The sequence below is a fragment of the Falco naumanni genome, chromosome 15 (assembly GCF_017639655.2).
Source record: "Falco naumanni isolate bFalNau1 chromosome 15, bFalNau1.pat, whole genome shotgun sequence".
In the NCBI taxonomy this organism is placed as follows: Eukaryota; Metazoa; Chordata; class Aves; order Falconiformes; family Falconidae; genus Falco; species Falco naumanni.
This window is the reverse complement of record NC_054068.1, coordinates 16,857,636-16,881,901: the sequence shown is the minus strand read 5'-3', so window position 1 is coordinate 16,881,901 and position 24,266 is coordinate 16,857,636. Positions and strand designations below refer to the sequence as shown.

At 39.2% G+C, this 24,266-nt stretch overlaps 1 long non-coding RNA gene across 1 annotated transcript in view; it reads left to right on the top strand.

Moving 5' to 3' along the window:
• The window catches only part of LOC121097975, a 37,758-nt gene that overhangs the window by 1,847 nt on the left and 11,645 nt on the right, over nucleotides 1-24,266 (top strand). The window contains exons 2-4 of the long non-coding RNA XR_005831134.1: nucleotides 5,125-5,331; nucleotides 6,099-6,266; nucleotides 18,638-18,672. This is a non-coding gene — a long non-coding RNA (uncharacterized LOC121097975). The remainder of the gene's footprint in view (nucleotides 1-5,124; nucleotides 5,332-6,098; nucleotides 6,267-18,637; nucleotides 18,673-24,266) is intronic.

The following is a 24,266-nucleotide window of genomic DNA, read 5'->3' as shown; positions in this document are numbered from 1 at the left end:
TGTAGCTCTGAGCACAAGGCTTTGAGCAACACATGCAAAGTTAAAAATAATGTTCTGTGCAGTGACTTTGTCAGGGTTTGGGTCTTACTCTCTTGAGGATATGAGTAGAGCAAATAAATTAATGAATGATGACAAGAAAAGCTTAAAACCAACAAGCTTTAAATTTTTTTCACAGGTATTTTGAAAGAGAGCTTGTTTCCTTCCTTTGTAATCTTTGAACTTTCTTGCTTTGTTCTTTGAAGATAGAAGTTTTAAGAGAGTCTCTAGCAGGCTTTTGAAACTTTATTAGCAAATATCATTTTTATTGTCAGAGCACATCTTCTGGATATTAGTTCTAGAGGGATCATAGGAGTGTACATTACTGGAGAAAGTACCAGTGGTAGTATAGGATCCTGATCCTACAAACAGCTCAGAATGTGTGCCTCGCTGAAGTTCCTGAGTAATCCTGTTGACATTAAGAAACACAATGTTTCCTTACAATTCACTTGTGCAAATGTCTTCCTCACCATTTGCAGGCACCGGTGAGGTCTCCAAGCCTGTTGGCTGTAAGCTGGGCCTGAGTCTTTGTAGAATCACATTTTATGAGCCTTTCTCATACATTCTTCACTAACTTCCAGGTGCAACTTATATTTGCAAAATTACCTTGCATTAGACGGTAGGATTTGGTTGAACATAAAAAAGTTGATAAAATGCATAATTACTCACTTGGTAAATGTGATTAAATGTATTTTCTTTATCCTTGTGAAGCACTCGGGCTTGAGTGAAAGATAGGGAAATTGTGACTGTTAATTTAATTTAGGAATTTAAATACCTAGTACCTTGAAGACTCTGAAATTGCCTCTTGACTTCACTGGGCTTTAGGAAGGGATATTGATTAATTGTAGAATCAGCAAAATAAGTCCAGTGCAAAGAATTAATGGTAGGTTTCATAGGGCTGATTATAAACTGCAGTAGTTTATTTTTTATAAAAATCTTTTAGTTTAAAATTTTCATCGTTTTGCACAGGCTATATCTTTAAATGGCTACAAATTCAATTTCTAAGTCAAAATTACATGCACTTTAATTCCTGCTACAGTTAGCACACAGTATATTATTTACATTTATCAAAAAGAAGGAATAGACAGCTATGTGTCTAGAAGCATGGACGCATATTTAAGCATGGGTTTATATTTGAGCATGGCTGAAACTTTTCCCATAAAGTCAGGAGAACATTTAATCCAGGCTAGAATTAGCTTTAAATTTTCTTTCCAGCTAGTCCCATAGCCTGAGTGTATACACTCCCGTGCCATCATTTATACGGCATCTGCCATTTTTTTATATAACACTCTTAAGATTCCAGTAAAGCTTCTAAGATGTATTTTGATATCATTGGATCTTTAACACATTCAAAACAGATTAATAACCCAAAATACACATTTTTAAAGCAATTTCCCTGCTGTGAGATGATACATTACTGGCCTTTCTGCTCTGTTCTCTAAATGAAAATACACTGACTAGAAGACCAGACTAGAGATTCCTTGAAACTTGTATTGTTTGTTTCAGCTGATCTGAATGATAACAAGCATTTCATTTCAGCATGCTTTTCTACTGTTGATTCAAACCTACAGCTAAGGCTCCTGAATAAACGACACATCTAAACATATAGTGAAGAATTATTGAAAATTCTGGATTTTAATAATCCTTTAACAGTGTTAGCCTGTTTTAAGTCTGTTGCTTCTGAGATCTAGAAAATACATCATTAGGCACATTGTCTTGTGAGGTCAAAATTAGCTGTTACTCTTTCCTGTAAAATATTAATTGCTGAATAATTTCCATGCAAATACACTAGCAATTATTAATTACATTGCAATGACTTGGCTGTTTATAGCCTGTAAATTGAAGCATTAGATGTATGTAAATATCTTGACTATAGTGGGAAATGGAAAGACACTGCTTAGTAATAAAAGCTGTCTTATTCAATTAGCAGCATGTTACATATCATGTTTCCTTCTAAACACCATAGGGTCTCCTAAACATTCGGAGAGATGGTGTTGACTAAGCAGTCTGTTGCATTTCAGACTACAGCAAGCCTTGTACTTAAAATTACCATTTGAAATAAAATAGAACAAAAATTTTACCGAGCCTAAGTAGGATTGTGGCTGAGCTATTTGAAAATCAAAGCTTAAGTGGGGGAAAAAAAATCAGCGTAACATTTATTTCTGAACAAAGAAGTTTCAGAGTGGCTGAAACTATTTGATAAATAGTCTGAGTAGAAACAAAACTGACAAAAACGTTTCAACACAATGTTGAAATGCTTCATTTTGAAAATGTCAAAATGAACTGTTTTGACGTTTCAAAATGTTTTGGGTTTGCGCATTGTAATGGAATCAAGGAAATAAAAGGCTAAGTTCACAAAACTTCTTGAGGGCTGTGTCCTCTTACCAAATAAATGCCATGAGATTCCTTGGCTCAAGCACATCTCAGCCTTCCTGCCTTCCAAAAGAGTGCCCTCACCCTTCCACAAGACGATGTGTACTCTGATTCTCATCTTCTTGATGATGATCCACTTCGCATGGTCAGCTTGTATATCGTTGAGCAGAGAAAGCATCATTCTCGCATTCTAGTAGTTTGGACATGCACTAGAAAGACACAAAAGCCTGACTTTCTACAAGTGCACTGAATCCAGCAGAGACTGAACCTTAGCCAAGGACTCTGATGTTTCAAGAAACTGTATTACCCCCATGATATCAGCTACTTTGGGGTAAAACATCCTTAGTCTTCTCCATATGAAGTATTTAAATATTATTTGCTAAAGGGAATGGAATTCACCACAAGCTATGTTTGGAGTATCTTTGGTTACTAATCCTTGGGTATTGATTTTTTTTCCCCTTTCTTTTTCTTATTTTCCCCAAGTTAAACTCTCTCTATGAGATTTTTTTATAACTTCTGGGTTTTTTACTAGTCATCTGACAAGAAAAAAATAATTAGTATTTTCATAGTCCTTCTCCAGTTGATTAAATCTTCAAAAATAATGTTGTAACATGATTCCGTATTTCGACTGATGGAAGTTGCTGGAATGTGTCAAGGATCAGTTTATCCTTACATCTATTAGCTTGCTGCCTCAATAGGTGTAAATCAGCATAGCTCCATTCATGTCAGTAAGGTGTGCTGTTTTATACCAAACAGGAGATTGACTCACTATATTTTCACTTTTATTAGGTAAGTTACAAATAGTTGTGCTAATGGGTTTGCTATTTCCCTGCTAATTTCAGTGAGTAAGTCTTTACATGCTGTTATGCATCTGTTTATCTAAAGACACATAACTAGTTTCATTGACTCAAATTACTTCTTCATAAACATCAGATAATTAATGCTCTAATTTTCTGAGATCTGGGATTGTAAGTCTGGTACATCTTGAGAAATAATGTCTATGCTATATAAATATGTGTGTGTGCTGTGTGTGGGTTTGTGCATGCACAAGTATATATTGTTAAAATCCATCATTTCTGTTCTTTCCACCTCACAAATAAACAAGATAGTAAAAAGCAAACTTAGTTTAAAGAAATTGTATTAGTTTCCATTCGAACAGTAGCATAAACCTTTCATGTCACTAGTTCCTGTGAGCGTGCGTACGGAAACAGCTGTAAGAATCTTATTTAACTTTTTTCAGAGTACCATTGTCATCTACAACTGCCTAACTGAAAACTGCTGCAGATCAATATTATAAGAACTCTAAAAACCAAGGAATATACATAACAGATTAGTCCATAATATTGTCCATGTGCCATGTCCTCCCATTCTGTTTTAAAAAAACTCCCCCTTGCAAAGCACATTATTGTGACATTCTTATGAAAACAAAGAGTGCATATTTATCTTCCAAAATATTCTTCAAGAGTTTCATAAGGTTACTTCATGAAATGTTAGACCGAGCCCTTTGCCTTTTCTTCTCATCATTTCCATCTGCTAAAAATAATCTGCGTGCAATGCAGCTAAATCAGAGTAGCCGTGGTGCATAAGGCCATGATGAGCAAGCCTAACCACTTATATAGTGCTAAGAGTCCTAAATCCTCCTGTTTTCAACCCCATTGATGCTATCATCAGTGGTGTATCATTGTATACATGCCTGATTAAAGTTTAAATAAATGTCATGGTTCAGATTCAAATAAAAATGGGCTTTTCTGAATCAGGACCTCTTAAAATGTCTTCCAAAGTCCAATAAATTCAGAATACTTTGGATTGTTTTCACTGTACTTAAAGGTCAGGCCTTTAAATAGATGTTTAGGGAAAACTTTTTTATTCAGCCAAAAGCGTATAATGTGAGACCTTTCTGTACTGAGATAGTCCTGTTAAATTACGTCCCATTACAGCGTTAGACAATTAAAGCACCAGCTCTGACCTCTTTCTGTAATACAAACAAGGAGTCAGATTTAGGGGAATGAAGATGTAGGTCAGTATCTCCAAGGATTTCGCAGGAACTGAGTTAAGCCTTTCTCAAACATCACTAGGTGTGCCTTTGTGTCTAGATGGTCTTGTAATTTTGAGTCTAACCCTCTGTAAATCTAATGAATAACTTTGTTTTCTCAGTAAGGGGTGTGTGTGTATATATATATGTGCAGGACATATATCATAGATTGTACATTTTTCTTAAGCTACCTTAGATTCCTGGTAACATACATATTTAAAAAAAATGATCAGCCTAATAAAAAAAAATAGGCAAGTCCAACCAATCCCAGTTTGAATTCTTTGCTGGTATATTTGTAATATCCAAGTGTGTTAATAGAAACTGAGAGATTTATCCAGTAAATGATTTCATAGCTTTTTCCTGTTTGACTCAACACATTTATATATGAGAAGTTAATTTATGTTCTTAACCAGTTTACATATACAGCAATACTTTTTGTATGTAAAATAAAATGCCTCTTAAAGAAATTAAGTCAAGCCTATACCTCTAGTACAAACCTTTGTTCAACTCAGTTTTGTTTTAGTTGTAAATATTATGCATAAATATGCAAGCCAATTATGATGTTTTTATTAGAAGATAACCTATGATTCCTAGGCAAAGTATTAATTTAAATTTCTCTTGTTTGTCAGCAATGAATTGATTGTTGCTGTTTAGTGGGTTTTGTGACAAACTGTTTTTTGTAGGTTTCAACAATACCGTGTGATTGGAATCAGCAATACTGTCGAAATAAGGATATATCTAGAGAAGCGTGGAGTTACATTCATAGTATTTCTTCTCCTTCCACATGAAGCCAGAAGTCAGTGTATAAGATATTTTAAATTTTTTTTGAGTAGAAGAAAGGCATGTCACTGAGAGAATTAAATGTACTGAATTAAACAGTAGTCAGAAATGTAAGTATATGGGGGGGGTTTGCTTCAAACCATAACGTAAAATAAATATTTAGTTTTGATTTTAAAGACTGTCACTGTATGGCATAACGTGCATGAATAAGATCTCAATGTTGATATCCTAATTTCATTTAAGTGCTTTTTATTCAATATTTGGCTAGGCGTTGCTGGTCTTACACTGGTACGGAGGCTACTAAGACCTGTACAGTGGATAGATTTCTATCAACTTTGGGCCAAACCTTATATTGGCAAAAACAGTCGATCATATGCCATTAGCAGTAATGTTCACACCCACAAAATTTTAGACCTGATTTTCGTAAGATGTATTGGGGCTGATGTAAGACAGTGCCATATTCCTTGTTTGGTTTGCGATGGCTCATGTATGGATATTTGAAAGGCAGAAACAGACCGTAATTTCAGCTTTGATAACAGATGTGTCCTTGAAAACTACGGCTGTCTTGATGCTCAGGGCCTGCCTTGACATCCCGTTATGCATTATTTTGGGGGTGCTATTTGATTCTGTTTTCCAGGGACCTATGTGCCTTCTCTGCTGCTGGCTGTTGCCAGCTGCTATGTGAAAACTGAATTCAGCCATATGAGTGCAGGCAGCATATTGTGAAAAAAACTGTCCATGGTGGTTATCACCAATCTTTGAGCCAGTCCTTACCCACAAGCTGCTGTGAGTGCGGACCTGGTGTGGGTGGGAGCACTGGGACTGATGTTCATAGGACACTGGGCTGCGACTCAGTTCTGTTTGGTTTTATTCCTAGATCATCCAGTGTGTCTGCTGCAGATCACTTTGATAACTGTGATTTTCCCCTCATCAGACTGCAGGAACACTTCCCTGTCTCTCAGCAGGATTATGAAGAAAAAAATCAGTTCATGATAGCAAGATGTTTCATTTCTACTCCACTAAGGAACTTGAAGACTTCATACAGGTAACTCAGCCTCTTCTTACCTATCAAAGGGCACTGCGCTGATAAGTTGGTGCTTAAAATTCTCCCCCTTTCTCTGTGTCCAAACTTGGGAAAATTCAGTAACAGTTTTGTATGCTAGCTCCTAACTTCAGCTGTTGAAGGAACACATCAACAGAAGGCCCAGATCAACACTATTTCACAGATCCTTGGGCTTTTAAAGCAACAGTATAGACAAAACAGGCAAGGTGTTGAGCTTTCTGTAGGCCCTGAATGTTTAGCTTTAAGCCATTCCAGATCAATATCTTCCATTGTTTCTTCTGCATATAGGAAGAAGCATATTTTTTTGTGACAATATAAAATATAAAGCCTGTAAGAACTTCTGTGATCTTGAGAATCATCTGAAAATACCACAGACAATGAGCAAGCTGAATCAGTGCTTCTGGTCATTTTCTTCTGAATCCATATTCCAGAAAAACCCAACAAGTACATACCATGTATTTATGGGAAAATATTAGATGTGGTTCTTTGGTCTGTGATTTTGAAGAATGCAGATGAGCTAATTAGCATGGGTCTCTGACAGAAAAATCTCTAAAGCTCATTATAGCTTAGAGTATACCTTTGAAAAGGCAAGTGCTTGTGTAAGCATCTTTCAGATGCACTTTCCACACAGGAGAGTTCTGAAATGCATATGCAATGGGAGGCTTGCCCTGTTCCTGTTGTGGTTTAATCCCAGCTGTCAGCTAAGTCCTACCTAGCCGTTTGCTCGCACCCCCATGGTGGGGTGGGGGAGAGAACTGGAAGAGTCAAAGTGAGTAAACTCATGGGTTAAGATAAAGACAGTTCAATAGGTAAAGCAAAAGCCACACAAGCAAAGCAAAACAAGGAATTCATTCACTACTCCCCATGGGCAGGCGGGTGTTCAGCCATCCCCAGGGCAGCAGGGCTCCATCACGCGTGACTGTGACTTGGGAAGACAAACATCTTAATGCCAAATGTCCCCCTCTTCCCTCATCTTCCCCATGTTATATATACTGAGCATGATGTCATACGGTATGGTATAGCCCTTAGGACAGTTCAGGTCAGCTGTCCCCCTCCCAGCTTCTTGTGCCCCTCCAGCCCTCTCACTGGTGGGGTGGGGTGAGGAGTAGAAAAGGCCTTGATGCTGTGTAAGCACTGCTCAGCAATAATGAAAGCATCTTTCCATCATCAATGCTGTTTTCGGTATAAATCCATAACATAGCCCCATACTAGCTACTATGAAAAAAATTAACTCTATTCAAGCCAAAATAAGGACATTCTCTACCCCTTATTCCAGACGATTTACATCATGCTCAGGTCCCACATTATCTAATACATCCTTATTAACATCCTCCCCCCTTCCCATCCCTTGATATAATACACAGGTATCATTCCCCTAGTCTATGGACCACTCCTGAAAAATGTCTGTAAAATGTCTACACAATGTTCACTGGGTTCACTTAGTCCATGACTTTGGGCTCCATCTGTTGTGGTTGTCACTCTGGACAGAAGAGGTGGTCTGTTGAGTGGAGTTATCGGGCACCAAACCCAGCTCAGGTCAGGTCACTGCTGCACTTGCACTGCTTCTCATAAGGCTTGTCCTCCATTGCTTCAGGTGGTTCCTGCTATAGTAATTCCTGTGACATGCAACTCAGAGCACAGGCTACAACAATTTAAGGGTATATCCATTGCAATCTCCACTCCAGTCCCTTTGGGCCAGGCTATATGGAGTTTAACATTGCAAGGAACTCCTCCCCTTGCCTCTGCTCTGGCTTGGACTTGTCCACAGACTGCAGTCCCTTAGGGATGTACCAGCTCCAAGTGGAGCCTCATCTATGTACCACAGTCTCTTCGGGAATATACCTGGTGCAGCATAGATTATGCACAGTCACAGCTGCTTTGAGGTGCACATGTTCCAGCATGGCCTTCTCCATGGGCCACAACACCTTCAGAGACGTAAGTGCTCCAGCATGGCCTTACCAATAACCACAGTCCCTTCAGAAGTAAACTTGCTCCAACACGGCTTTACCCATGGCTGCAGTCTCTCCAGGGGTGTACCTGCTCTGTCATGGCCTTATCCAAGGCCACACACTTTGAGGAGCTCCAGCATGATCTCATGCACAGCAACTGATGTTTCAAGGTCTACCAGCTGCAGCATGGAGTAATCCACACCACTCTGAGGTGTACCTTCTCCAGTGTGGACTTATCCTTGGGACACAATTCTTTTAGAGGTACCTGCTGCAGTGCAGACATAACTATGGCCACAGATGCTTTAAGATGTACCTGCTCTGACATAGGCTTATCCATAGCCACAAGTGTTTTATGGTGTCTTGCTTCCATGTGGACTCATCCACAGGTCACAGTCCCTTTGACTCGAGTTCACACTGGAGTTCCAACCGGTCCAGTACAGCATCACAGAAACAGCAGCAGTGCCCTGGCCATCTGCCAGCCCAGGCATGGAGCCACTGCCCTTATCAGAACGTCCCCAGGCACAGCACAGTGAGATGATAAGCAGTGCAGCAGCAGCAAAAGCAAAAGCAGCCACTAACGAGCATAAGACTAATTTACAGTAAGGCAAGCAAGCCCCATGGCAAGCACTGGAGCCTGCCCATTAATAGCTAAACAGCACTAACAGCTATAAATTCAGTCTAGCACATTCCAATCAAACCTGTCGTTATCTTGAATCCTTTGAGCCTCACACTGGGTGTCAAAAAGGACTGCTGTGGCTTAATCCCAGCGGCAACTAAGTCCCACACAGCCATTCACTCACTCCCCCATGGTGGGGTGGGGAAGAGAATCAGAAAGGTAAAGGTGAGAAAACTCTTGGGTTAAGATAAAGACAGTTCAATAGGTAAAGCAAAAGCCATGCAAGCAAAGCAAAGCAAAACAAGGAATCCATTCACTACTCCCCATGGGCAGGCAGGTGTTCAGCCATCCCCAGGGCAGCAGGGCTCCATCACTCATAACCGTGACTTGGGAAGACAAATGCTATAACATTAAATGTCCCCCAGTTCCTCCTTCTTCCTCCAGCTTATATATACTGAGCATGACATCATACGGTATGGAGTAGCCCTTGGGCCAGTTGGGGTCAGCTGTCCCAGCTGTGTCCCCTCCCAGCTTCTTGTACTCCTCCAGCCTTCTCACTGGTGGGGTGGGGTGAGGCACAGAAAAGGCCTTGATGCTACACAAGCACTGCTCAGCAGTAACAAAAACATCTTTTCATTATCAATGCTGTTTTCAGCACAAATCCATAACATAGCCCCATACTATGACAAAACTTAACTCTGTTTGAGCCAAAACCAGCACACCTGTCTACCTTCCCTCCCAGGATTTGTCACTATGGCACTGTCTACAACCACTGGCTTTATACAGTTTTTGGTTAAACTTTAGTCCCATTCCCCAGCCCCTAGCCAGGTGCAGGATTTATACACAACCTCCTGGCCCTGAGGCAGGAATGCTCCCCGGTGAGCTATCCTGACACTACAGTACATCCTGCCATGAGTTTTAACATCACTGGAGACATTTTTTCCCCCAAAGGAAATAATGACTTGCAGTAACACAGCTTGTTGTGAGATCTTGTTGGAAATCCAAACATGTGGCAATTTACGAGTGTCAGCAGATTTTTTTAGACTTGTGTGGCAATACGTGCTGTGCGTTAGATGTTGGAATCTGACCCTTCGGCTTTGCCACAGTGGTGTCCCAGGAAAACCATGTAGAGTTGCCTCTGCTGTCTTTTCTATTTACTTACTTTCCCTTAATAGATTGCAATTATAGTTTATCTATAGAGCAATTTGTATATATTCTGCCTGCAGATTTTTTTTTCATGACCTGAAATCCTGCCTAAGGCCTTTTTATTTTATCTGATCAATCAATTTTGCTTTTTGGTTTTTTGGTGGGATGTTTTTGTACCATTCATGCTTTCTTTTTATGGAATTCCTGACTAACTGAATTAGGGTTGTAAAAACTTAAGAGGCAGAAAATGGTGAAGGTCATAAATTTATTCTTTCTCCCCCCAATCTTGTAATAATTAGTATTTTTTAATAAGAAGGGGGTGGGTTTCCTACAGAAGATGAAACTCAAATTCTGATATCCAATTTGAATACCTGTGCTCTGCCTAACTGGAACTATAGTTATATAGTATAGCATATATAGTATATTGTTATAGCAGTATAGTTTCATACCGTTGCAAGACAAAACAGTCTTTACATTCATCATTGAAAAAGTGAAACAGGGTTTCTGGTTATGACTATTAAGAATAGCATAAATAAACCTGAGCACACTGCTGTGTAATGTTCAAGTAGAAAATAATCTTGTTGCAGACTGACCTGTGTGAAACTCGGGTTTGGCATGTTTAGAAGGTTTTACATCATCAGTTTCTGTTACAGCTGTTGGCACCAGACTGCAACGTGATTGAGAGGCTTTGATGACCTCAGCTTCTGCAGTTTATTAAGTCATCCAAATAAATAAAGAGGCTCTGTCAAGTAGCTCGCTCCCAACATCTGCCTTACCTGTATATTGTTATGATCTAGTATAATTATAATTTGAATTTTAAGTGTCTATCAGCAAGGGAAAGGGAAGAGAAAGGTACTATTCTGTGGCTGAAGGGACGGGGGGAAAGACAGGAGTCTTGGCTACCATCTTTACTGAATACACAATGAAGGGCTAAGAAAGCAATCTTTTAATGGCCTCAAGAGTTGGTTGTATCAATAAAATAAGCTAGTTTTATTCTGAAGGCTAGTAGCAGCCTATTATTATTATTACAGGTATTGCTACAACTGCACAGAGAAGCAGGAATGTGCATGTATTGCATCAATTGCAAAGAATCAGTGAGGAAGAGCAATGTATTCATCCAGAGGGAGCAGACTGTTTTTTTGAAAGTACACTTGCGTGGGCCAGGGGCATACCTAGTGACTCCTAATTCTCTGGTAGTATTCAGGTGGTTTTGCATTGCAGAGAGAAAAATGCCATTCTGAAATGAGTTGGTTACTTCTTTAGATTTGGAGTTTTTTTTCAGAGAGCTTTTTCATCAGCTCTCTGGTGAGATAAAACTGATGGAGTTAGAAAATATATGATAAATGACAAAACCTGAAAACTCAGAAGCTTTATTTTTTCCTAATTAGATGAAAGTCTTTGGTTTTCCTATGGAACTTTATGTGGTGTGGTGGTAAAACTGATGGTTCAAGCCAGGTTGAAATTGGAGTGAAAATATCTTTCCCACTGGTATTTCAAAACATCTGTCGGGCCAGTAGGCTTTGGCACATCGGGAAAAAGAGGATACTGAAGTGACATTAAACAACTGTGATGATCCTCAAAACCTTATTAAAACAGAAGTCGGTAAGATTTACCACAGTGGAAAGTGTGTTCCCAGTTTTCATAGACCCCGTGTGTGTTGCTTGGAAGTGACTGTATGTGGCTGTGCTGCCCTGGGATGCTCCCCTGTGCCCTCAGCACTAACTGCCTTGAAATCAGACTGTGCTGGAGATTAGCTTCAGCAGGCAGGAAAATATTTAGATATTATATGAATAAACGCTCCTATTTTCTTTTTCCTTTGGAAATTATAACATAGCACATAATGCCTTGTAGGTGCTAGTACAAGCTGGCTCTTATATTTGCAGAGGAAAAATGCCTGAAGTCAACAGCAAGAACTTCATAAAGCCTCTGGAGGCTAGGTGAGTGGAGGCAAAAGCAGGCTAGAACTTAATATGACCTCTAACTGTGTGATTGCTCTGTGGCAGTGTCACTACCTGAAGTATATAATGTCATGTCTTCCTTGAAGAAGGTCCAGCTCACCTGGATTATCTGATGTTGGCCCTAGGAAGCTGTGGCGAACGTCTCTTCCTGGCAAGTGTAGCTATAACTAGGTACCACAGATATGAGATGTGGCTAAAGCTAACTGAATTTTTGGATAAGATCCTGTAATCCCTGTGCCATGCTTCAGAGTTCATCCAGGGACTTTGCATTTTTTGTCTGCGTAAATCCAAACAGATGATCTTGAAGGCGCAGCCAGTGACTTTGGGTTTCAGTACCAGCACTCAAAACACACCAGAGACTTCAGTGAGCCTGGATTAGATCACATTCTAGAGATCACATACCGAAATGCAGCTTGCTGTTTTCTTACAGAGCGAAAGGGAGGGTCAGAGTCTTCTGAGTCATGACAGAAAAAGCTCCATTTATTCTTAAGTTAGGAATTTGCTGTGTAGCAGTCAGGACTATCCTGTCACCAAGAAAGTGCTGGCACAGGCCACTAAAATGACGGTCTGCTTGGCTGGGTCTCATTCTGGGGGAGTTTGCAGTGATGCCAACAACTCAGAAGTGCATCAGAAGTTGTTTTAAAGTACTGAAAAGTAACATGTAAACAGTGAGCAAATACATGAGTAAATGGAGAATGAAGTTGTCATCAACTGTCCTTCTGTGGAAGTAGGAGAATGCATGTTGTAAAATGTGGCTAAAAGCAGAACTCCCTTTTATTTGCTGCCTGAGTGAGTCCCCAGCTTTCAGAAATACAAAGCTGATCATTTTCTAATCCAGCGGCGCAATATGTCTGCCTCAGGAATAACCCTTATGGAAAATGATGAAAAAAAGCAGTCATACTGTCCCTTCGAGTCAATATTTTTCTTGTGGTTTTAGCTCAGGTCCTGGTCAGAAGCTGTATAGGATTTATTTTCTTTTGACTTCCACTGTCTTTGAATCCAGTCTTTAACATGCACAAATTCATGAAAAGCCGGTGAGCATGTTTATTCCCAAAGTGAAGCAGTCTTACAGACATTTCTCTTTTTCTTCTAAGGCTGCCCTCTTCTCTTCATGCTTCAATGTCTGGGACCATCTGCCAACACAAACAGAAAAAAATTAATTATGAATGGTGTCTTCCCATGCTAATCATTTATTGTAAAGGACTTTTTCAGCTTGTTTGTAATGGTTGTAGCCTAAGGGTGCACACTGTATAAATTGCCTGATTACAGGATACAGAACACTTCTTAATAGGCCTCAGATGATTAGGAGAGGGGAAAGAAATTAAAAAGGCCATTTCCCTTTAGGTATGCAAATGGATTGCAGAACAATAGACAAAGATATGATAGACCATGATAAAACATACCCTCTTTTCTTTTACCTTAAATTATGTACTAGGCAAGTAGCAAGCTTCATTACATGTGTCAGCCGAGATGTGAATTGTTTCATAATTGAAACAATGCCGTTGCCAGATAGCGCATGTTAGATTTCAAGATAAACCACCAGTTTTTGTGTCCTCAAGCAATTTGGGGTTTGCTGCCTAAATCTGTCTTAACAATGGTTACATTCTGACCTTGGTTTAATTTAACTCTGCCTACTTCAGTCTCTTTGAGCTGCCTATTCAAACAGTAAAGACTACATTTGGTTTTGTCACAGTAGATCCTCCTCCTGAGTCATAGTTTGCCGGTCTGTGTGTCCTAAACAGCTAGTATTTTACTGCCCATTTGAAAGTAGTTGGGTGTGTTTAACCAGTTAAGCGAACAGCAGGAGCCATCTCCTAGCTGTCGCACACTTAGACGTGTGTGCATTCCTCCTTTCCCACACACTGACACACCTACGCATCTGCACAGGTCAAGCATCTGCTGTTCCCTGTGAGTCTGAATATTTAGGGAGACACAAATTCATGTTCCCTGGTATTAAAGTAACTTGACTGTCTTACTAGTCAAAAGCAGCTCCTATGAAATTGAAAGGTGAGAGGTGACAGATAATATGGCCTTTAAGGGCTCCTTGGAGTTTAAATCACTATAGAAGCTGGTCAGAGCTAAAACCCTTTGAAAAATCACACCCCCAAGCCCTCCCTGCTCTGCGATGAAGGAAGGTTTTCACAACACATGGTAAAGTGCAGCTGATGTTGCTAGCAAAAGCACCCGAGTGCTAACGGTGGGGCAGTCTGAGGCAAAGCTTCCCCTCGCATCCAGCTGAAGTGTTGGTTCTGACAGCCACATTGCTCTGTCACCAGTGTTCAGCAGACAGGACGCTGAGAATCACCATGTGGGGGTTAAAAATCATAGATTTTTAAAACTGTGAAAGTTTTGACATCTTTTTATTCCAATATATAAGCATTTGGGTTTAAGATTTTCTTTACAAGAATGATGTGTCAAAAGTAGCAGAGATTAAGACCCCAAGTCCAGTCTGGGCTGAATTTTTTGGATAGTCAAAGCTAGAATTTTCCCATAATTATAAAAGGCCATGACCTGAAGATAAAGTATGAATCCTGTTCTAAAACTATCAGACTAGAAAAGTGCCTACAATTTAAACTGCCTGCATTTTGCTGTATTTCTTACAACAGCTTAGGAACGGACAGCAAGTTTGCAAATTTAGCCAGGGGAAGCCTTGTGGGAGCAGAAGGGACTGAACTGTGTGTTACAGTCATGAGCAGCTTAGCTACATGAGAAACAGTGATGTTCTAGTGTGTCTCCCCAAATAAATCAAAATCAAGATTCATGATGTAATCAGGTCTAAATTTTTTTAGATATTTTGTTTCTCATATGATATGGAAGAAAACAAGGAAGTGAAAAAATTCTCCAAGTACGTGAGCTGTGTCGGTGTGGTGTACTTTCTGACAATTCGGTCTTCCCTACTTTTTCAGCTCAGTTTTTCTCCAGAGAAGAAATGTATTTTCAGGTGCATCTCACATGTAGAGCCCCATCCGCTGATCCAAGCTCAGCTTAAGTCCAGGACCACCTTTCCTTCCACTTGGAATCTGTTGAACATTGTAATAGATTCCCCTGTTAAGTGAGGCTACCAGGTCAGCCTCTAGCTCCTGGCAGCGGGCAGTTGTAATCTCAATCAGATGCAAGGCAGAAAAGAGTGGAAGGGGGAGGGTAGGGAGAATTTTATGATACAGTCAGCTGGGGCTTCAAAGAGCTGTAAATTGGGATTTAGATTGATATTGCTGTTCTTTCATTTATTTCGCCAAGTAACAAGGGAAACAGCACTTTGAATGTAGTAGTAATGAATAAATAATGCACTCATTTGAAAGCTGGAGTTGAGATTGAGAAATATGTCCAGTATTCCTTTAGTGGCCCTGAAGTTCCATTTTTGTACTGGATCAGAGAGAGGAGCCAGCAGGAAGATGCACGTGGTGCAAAGGTGGCCCTGCCACCTGCCCCAGCCAACGGGGAGGCAAGTGTGTGGTCTTCCTTGCACACCTCTGCTGTGAGTGCCTGGGCTTCACGTGCATTGTTGAACTTCTTTCACTTAAGAGATGCGAAAAGAAGAGAATGTTATGTTAGATATTGTTTGAATCTGTAATTCCTTTTATTTAGTGTCTGTATGATACTTGCCTGCAGACTCCGGCTCGGCTGCATCCTAGAAGCTCCTTGCCCTGCTGGAACGCGCAGTGAGCGATCACCAGGCCCTCTAGGAAAGCTCTAACTGCTTCTTGCAGTGCTCTGTGACCATGACCTTGGGCTGTTTGATGAACGTTGCATAGCCAGTTGTGGTCCATTTGGTTGACAACAAACAATGCTCACTGTAGTAATATGTAAACTTGCTGGATTAGATGAAACATTACCTGGTCTCTTAAAACCACCGTCAGCATCTTCAAAGATGATCAGAGAGCAAAACACTTTAAAGTTACCTGCTCTCCTGATAATTTCTCTTTACTTCACTGTGTGTATTTTCCTCTGCAGTTCTTTCTAAACAGTCACCCTATATGGGGTTGTATAGACCTGCTTACAACTGTCCCTTGATTGCCCACTAGGTCCTTTTCTAGAGTATTTCTCTTGGGTCAGTTACAGCAAGAATAAATTATAATTTGTCACCTTGCACAGCTCCAAATATACTGCTGCTAATTACTTTTCCTATCAATTTGCAAACAGGGTGGAAATCTGCCATGTGCATCTCTTGCATCTTTAGTATACCTTGTTAAAATCTGTAAAGGGTTAGAAGCTGTGGTGAATATTGGTGTTGTTTCGGAAGAGTACCTTCTACAAATATCAGTTTGTGGAATTTCCCCTCCCCACATCTGTGGATTGTAAATTGTTGATGAATAGCTGAGATCATGTCAGAATGGGATGAAAGCTGTGAAAGATTATGGATTTCTTTTAGAAATTAAGAAATCCTAAGCCATAACATGCATTTTAAGATTGGCCCTGCTTGGCAGTTCACATGCTGGAATCAGTGGTTCTCTGTGCGTACAGGCATTTCAGGATCACTATCATCATTCAGACATGAAAAATTAATTTTAAGCAGATATGTAATAGACTATTAATTTTTAAAAATGAATATTTGCAGTTAGCATCAACAAATACATTTCATTTCATTTGATGTTTGTGTTTTTCCTTGTTCTTAACTATTAGATAGATGAAAAGCTTTGAATCCAGTTTCAAATATGGTATTATATATCCTACATTAGGTATCTTCGAAATAGCATGTGTGGGTGTTTATGACATTTTTTAAGATTGATGATTGACAGTCACTCCCATAAAAAGTAGTAATACTAAGAATCACTTGTTCCAAGAATGCTGAGAACATTCCTTACTTTATTTTTTATTCTTTCATTTCTGAAACCTGAAAAACAGTTTTATTTTTTAAGAATAGCAAAATATGAATAAAAAGGCACTGAATTAGGCTAACCTACTATTCTTTTATTTGACTGCACAATCAAAAAAACCAGCTGATATTCTCCTCCAAATGTCATACAGAGTATTTGTTCAGCTCTTGTTGATTGTAAACTCAATACTGCATGGTCCTTATTACACCGCAGAACCTCAGAAAGGCAATGCAAGTACAAAAGCGATGTAAGGAAAAGGTGATTTTGTGAGGAAATCCTTTCCACAGAGTGTGAAAACCAGCAGCAAACAGCATTCTCAGAAGGGAAAAACAGCTTTAGCTTCTAACCACACTTCACCACACATGGGATAAGTGTCAAACAGCATTTTGGACTCAAAGGCAGCCCCAGCAGCAGAGAAGCTGCCTGGATAGCGCTGTCCTGTCTGAATTCAGACAGCTCTTTGAGCAAAGCTAATTCTGCACGAGTCCCCTTTTGCTTTTGATATGATCAACCCCGTTTCTACTCTGGTCATTATATATTGATGATGTAAAATACCGTATTGTGGTGATATTGTTTAAGATTGACTGGAATCTTAAAATGGTTTTACGTTCATTTAATTTTTCAGGTTTGTGGCAACAATTGCACCCCACACACACAGACAGAGAGTCTGTTGTTCTGGAAGGTTTCAGGTTTGTACACTAGGAGGAGCGTATTAAGGACCAAAGCAAAAACTGATGATGATGAGCGCATTAAATTATTTTTGTTAACCATCACAGGGTTTTTACAGGTGAAGTGAGTTTTTATCATAACATTTAAATTTCAGTTTCTCTAATGTTTAGACTGACTTTTTGTTTCCTCCTCAAGCTTCAAGTAGATTCAGCTGACTTTGATACAAAACAGTCATAAATTTTATCTTGTCTGTTCCAGCTCACTCCTCACTATAGACAGTTTTTGTTAACTAGTCATATAACATATATAACTAAAAAATCACCACATAACTTAGTAAAATTGCTAAATGAAGTGTTCTAATTTATAAAAATAAATTCCTTCCTCATGGACTTTTCTGCTAAAACGTAGACCTTAGCCAGCACTTTTTCACTTAAATTGCATTGTACAATATAGATGGTACTTCTGTTGTGTTTGAGGCATATTGGTTTGTGATATTAGAGGGTTTGGTGAGGGGCAATTAATTTTTCTGTTGTGAACACAGAGCAGAAATATGTCTATCTGCAGACTGTTCCTGTTCAGCATGCTGACAAATGAGATATTTAGTTGGTGCAAATACATATAGCTCCCCCAAACCTCCTTACAACAGCTGTGAATCTGGGCAAGTTTATAGATTTCATGCTTTAACAGCTACCACCCAGCTCTAAAAGATAACACCTTTCTGTACACGCTTCACTGACCTGTCTCTTCCCACAGCAATGGTGCAGTACGCAGTAACTGAAAGAAGTGCCATTTTAGCCTTCAACATACCAGATTTAGAAAAAGAATCAAGTCAGATTTCAGGGCTTGAAAACTATTACTTTTGTGAGTGAAACATGTGTTTAGCAATCAGAAAAGATCTAGTTACGTTTTTTTTAAAATAGTATACCTATAGAAATAAAGGCAGTACATCTAGTTTATAGGAGGGTGGGATAGAAAGGTAAGTAAACTTTTAGCTCTGCCCTTGCCCTGCTGGCTAAACTGCTTCCACTGCAGTGGGCCAGCTCCTATTCAGCCTCTAAGAGTGGGATTGGAACGTTTACGTCCCTCGGGAAGTGCTTTGATACCTGATGGCAAAAGAGGATCTCTAGGATTTAAAAAATTAATAAATAAAATTGCTGTCATAAAAATAACAAAGATATTTTCTTGATGTTTTAAATAACAGGTAACTTCTCAAATGATGTGTCCATGCAGAAGAAGGTAGGACCCCCTTTGAATACCTGTGTTTATTGACTTTATGTTTTCATGTTTGCAATGGTGGGAATAATAGTACTGCAAATAATATGTTATTTTTAAGGCTTTTTAAGTCCTATTTCCCAGTCAGTTTGGACATATGTACTTGCTAATTAGAAGGAAATTCTATGTAAGGCGGCTCACACTAGACAGCATGTAAATGATATCCAGACTCTACTCTGCAGAAATGGAAGATTGGTATTGATTTTGTAATGAAGCAATTGTGCATCTTCCAGTTTACAACCCTTCATGCTTACTATATACAACAAAAGCAATATATATTTCTAGGTTACCACTACTTTCACCTATATTTTGTGAACAGGAACACAAAATACCATGATTACAGCTAGCTCCTGGGTGATAGCTCTATGTGTTTTAATAGAAAAAGGTATGATAATCTGCTGAAAGAATGATTAATAACTTGTAAAAAAGTTAGCTTCTGGCATACTCTGAAATGTCTGTTGTCCCCATCATAGTATGAATTCATCGTAGTATGAATCACTTGGCAATCCTGAAAAAAACATCACATGTAGCATATACCTTTATATTTCAGAATAGTGACAAACATGGTATTTTACAGTGCTGTGCATGACTGATGATGCGGGAGTAAGTAGGAGTAGGAAGTACACTGGAGTTTTAAAGATCTCTATTAAACATAGCCTAAAAAGCAATCAGCTAGCAAATTTTATTTTGCGATTGTTTTGTGCTTGAGATAACGGGATCAAAAACTAGGCATTGTTCCAGACCCTTTAGCATAATTGGACTTTCCTGACAGACATGTACAGGAGGACACAATCTATTCTTGTCTCTATATTTGAAAACTGGGAGCTTCTTGGGTTTACCTGGGCCATTCTGCATGCTTTTTTGCAAACCAATGCCAGTGTAGGGTTTCCTCTTGGAGAGGTTGTTCACTGGTGAGGCTCAAGCTCTGCAATTTATTTCCCATCAGGTTCTGTGACCTGTTTGTGAACTTAGTGACATAAGACACACAAAAGTTGCCAGGGAAAAGATAGCCTCAGATACAATTCCACTATTTCTTGTGTAGCACAGCTGATTTAAGAGACTGTTGCCAACCTCACATCTCCTGCCGCCAGCGATTCACAACAGCTTTTGAACCCAGATCAGTTTACAAACTACTTTATAGCATGACTTCATAAACAGTTGGAGTGGTATAATTCAAAACAAAATCAATTGCGGCAGGAGATGGGAACAAGTGTACCAGCTCAGGAGACTTCCTTTTGGGAAACTGAACTGAGATGTGCTCACACTCATCCTGTTGGTTAACTCCCACCGACAGCAGAAACAAATGGGAGGAGGATGCTGCCGGTGTTTCTGTAGGCAGTGTCAGACCATGGGTTGATGCATAAGAGCACCGATTTATAGGCTAAAGGTGTTTTCTCTTATGCACATTTATCTTTAGTTGATTTGCTTTAATTTTTTTCTGAGTCTCCATGCGTACCACTCCTAAGTGTGTTAAAAATATTTGTATTTGTATGTTTGGTAATAGACCTAAAAATATAGATGTATATTGAAGTAAGTGATTGGTAAAGAAAGCATCACCCATGCAAGGAAATTCTTCTAGGCACGCTCTTTTAATACTGATGGGACCATTGCTCATGTAAAATGTCTCAATCCAGTTCTATGGCAGACATTAAATACTCACAGCTTAATTTCTTAGACTATTTTACTTGGTAAGGTAGACTTAGCATGCTTTGAAGCAAAGAGTTTTATGAAACAAACCTTTAGGACTTTGCAGGTATTCAAAGTAAAACGTTTAGAATCTGATCAGTCTATTGTTGATGCAGTCCTGGAATCTATTTTCTTTAGTGGTGGAGTCACCTTCAGTTGTTCCCTGGCTTCTGGGTCACAGACCACACCTTTGCTGTGCTACTACCTGTTTCTGTGAGGCCAGTTCTGTAGGTTTCAGCATAGCAAAGAGGATTAACTGCAGCACAGGAACAGAAATGAACAGTCAGAGACTGAAAGGAAATACAAGAATTTCTTTCTCTTACTGTCAGAGAAAAATGTCAGCAACACCACGATTGCATTTCAGTGATTGCTAAGACAACAGATAATCTGTAATCTTCAAATTTGTTTCTCAGCCATCTCTTGCCTCTAAAAGGGCAAGTTTATTCTCAGATTCACTAATAAATGTAAACAGCCTTTATGCTGTTTTATAGACTAGCCATAACTGTAGGAAAACTACGACTTGAACTGCTGCTCAAGCGTGTGCTTTTTGGATGGGGGCTCATGGGTTTGTGGACAGGGAACTTACAAGTATTTGTGCGTGGGAGCTAAGGAAGAGGCAGAATTGGAAGGTCTGCAGGTGAATTTTGGAGCTTTGTGGCATGTTTGGTGCTATGCATGGGCATGGTAGAGGTCTGTGCTTCAGGGAAATCACTCACTCACTCAGTGAGGCCAACGAACAAGTATGCCACAACATGTAACATAATACATATGATGTGCATGTAATTATTTTACATGTAAGCTATACTTTGAGTGATTTCAGGGTTTTGTTTTGGGGTGAGGGGTTGGATTTGTTGGGGTTTTTTGTTAACAAGCATCCCATTCAAGTGTGTACCTCACTGTTAGTGTGCCTGAGCAAAATTATTTTGTGATTGGGCAATGATTTTTTCTCTGAAAAAAAGGAAGACCCAAATCACAGAGTCTCCTAGACATCAGAAAACACAACTGGTATCTACTAGAGGCTTTTTTGATCACTCTCTTAAATAAATCAAGCAAAAAAAAAACTTTCCTCCCTTCTAGCTAGAAAGCTCTGGGATCAGCATGGGTAAGTAACACTCACCAACTATAGCAAATGATATCTTAGGAACTGTCTTTTTTTCATTTATATATATATGTATATATGCACTGTTGTATCTTGGCTTTCAAGCATCATGTGTTTGTTTAGGAGAAGAGGACACACACCTTGAAAGTCAGTTGTCAAACAAAGTGCTTGAATTCCAGCTGAGCGGGATTCCCAAAAGAGCAATCCTTGCCAGTTTGTATTATGGAAAAGCCTAACACCGACATGCTGTTCTGTGGAGCCTTGTCCATGCACTAAAGCAGCCTGAATTAATTCTCATGTTAGAGTCAATCAGCTTGAGAGTTTTCCTGAAGGCAGGTGTTTCAAAGTGCATGCAGTTTTAATGAAAAGCGAAGATAGCTGTTCTCAAGCATGTAGACCTAGAAAGAGAATTTCCCAGAGGTTGCTGTAGATATACCAACCCATTAACAGTTAAATAAGTAAGATTCTCTCCAGTGTCAAGCATGTCTGATAAACCAGCTTTGCAAAGGCAAGAAGCTTGTCTCTGTTCTCAGATCTCCTTTTCCCTTTGTCTGATGCTGTTATGCATGCTCAGTACTAAAATACTGTACTTTGTGCTTTTGCTGTGGCACCGTTTATGATTTTGGTGTTATAGTTTTACTCCTTGTTCTCAGTGGATATTGTTATTGTGATGGATTTTGTCTTCTTCAAGAAATGAGGAAAGGACTTTGATAGGATTAGACTGCCACCATAAAAGAAGGAATTTTCAAATCCCAGACAGTTGGTATATATAAGATGAGGTTTCACTGACACTCAGTATTAGCATTGTGCTTGTTTAACTTAAGACAGCAAGGAGGAAATGTTTAAGAGAGGTAAGCTTATATGGGGACAGACTGTTCTTAGACTTTGTTTATATTTATTTAGTTAATAAACTCACATAATAGATTAGTTTCAGTCTATATAAACTGTTTTGAAGAATTATTTTAAGAATATGCGCATAAAGTGAGTTTGGGTGTAGATGGGGACAAATCAGTATCTCAAGCGTGCCATGTATATTCTAAGATTAATAGGAAACTCTTGCAGTGTGGTCCGATTGCATCATCAATGCACCCTCCCTATTGAGGCAACTTGCTTTTGCAGCTGTTTGATATAAATTCCTTGCATATGTCTTAGTCCAGTTGGTTTATTTTTATAAACAATAAATAGCCCAACATTCCTGCAGTGTTTCCCTTCCCTCGGACAATCTCATGGAGCCATTTGCCATGAAGACGGTGGCTGAGATTAGTGGCGTTTGCACAGATGGCGGCCATCATTTTGGAAATCTCATAAATAGTGGAACACGTGGACTTTTTCCTCCCCCTTCAACATGATCACAATAGATTATGAGGGCCTACAAATCACTACCAGATGATATTAAGTTGCTTTGATAACACTCTGGGTCCCTTCCGGTGTGATATTTTTCTTCATTAGAAAGGATAGCTCAAGCACACCAAATCCTCTTACTCTTTTCTCAAAATTTATAGATCTCAGTCTCTAAACTAATTGTTAGTTGCACAGCATGCCTTAAGCTGTGCCCAGACAGAGCAATTACATCCCCCGGCCCTGATTAAAGGCACAGAGGAAACAGAAGTGCAAAGAAAATGAAACACTCTTGGCTGTTTGGGCAGGATGTCATTGCTGTTGTTTGCCTTTTTTGACATTTGTTGATAAAAGTGAGAAAGGAGGTCAGTTATCCATCACTGACCCTTGTTCAAAGCCAAAGATGTGACAGGCTTGTCTCAGGCTACTGACTCAGTTTATGAAATTATAAACAAAAAGGGGTTTCTAGGCCAATGTGCTGCTTTTCTATTAGCAACTCAAGAATTTCTTCATTTTCCCCCTGCTAAATTATATTGCTTTCTATGTCTTTTAAACTCATTTACTTCTGTGTGTATGCCTAAAACCACAAAACGTCTTTGTTCATGAATGACTAGAGCTGTACTAGCATATAAGCTCTGCAAATTACCTGGAACAAGATAAAACTGATATACAGATGTTTCTGCATATTCAGGCATTTCTTATTGCATGTTTCTCACTTTAAACCGCAGCTTTCTGAGGGATGTGTTTTCCTTTTGTGACTTACAGTAACTTTATGGCTGACTGTACACTTTTAACAGTCAAGATCGAGTTTTTCAAAGAAAAATGGGAAAGCATTATTTGCTTTCACCCAGTATCTTTCTGAAATCATCATGTCTAAGTTTGTAAATCTGAAGCAGTGTAGTACTTATTTTTAAATTACTGAGCTGGCTTAAAAGTCAATCATACACAGGCATTTTAAAATTAGATGATGGAGAGCAACAACTTTCTTGTGTTAAATCTGATCTTACGCTTTCAGTGACATCTCCTCTGCTGGGAGTTACCTGTTTCGTAGAGCAGTCTGTGGAAAAGGCACAGTGCACTGTGTTGTATTTTAAATATTTCAGCCAGGACTACCAGAGACTTCACGTTTTGAAGTCTTTGTTTAACCAGTTTCTCTAATTGCTTTACGTGATATGCTAACACTGCTTCACACTAAACAGATGGGTTGTACAGAGGATCAAACCCGTAATCTCATGGTGTCTATAAGGAGACAGAAACAAACAGCTTAAATGTTTTTGAAAGTAATAATAGATTTATGTCCCTAAATTTTTTTCACCTCATATTCTGTTTTCTCACTTTTTAAGACAGAGGGATTTTCTATTAAATGACCACACCCGGTCCCAATGTTTAAAATGTCCGATAAACTCAGCTGTATGTGATGGTTTATAAGTAACAG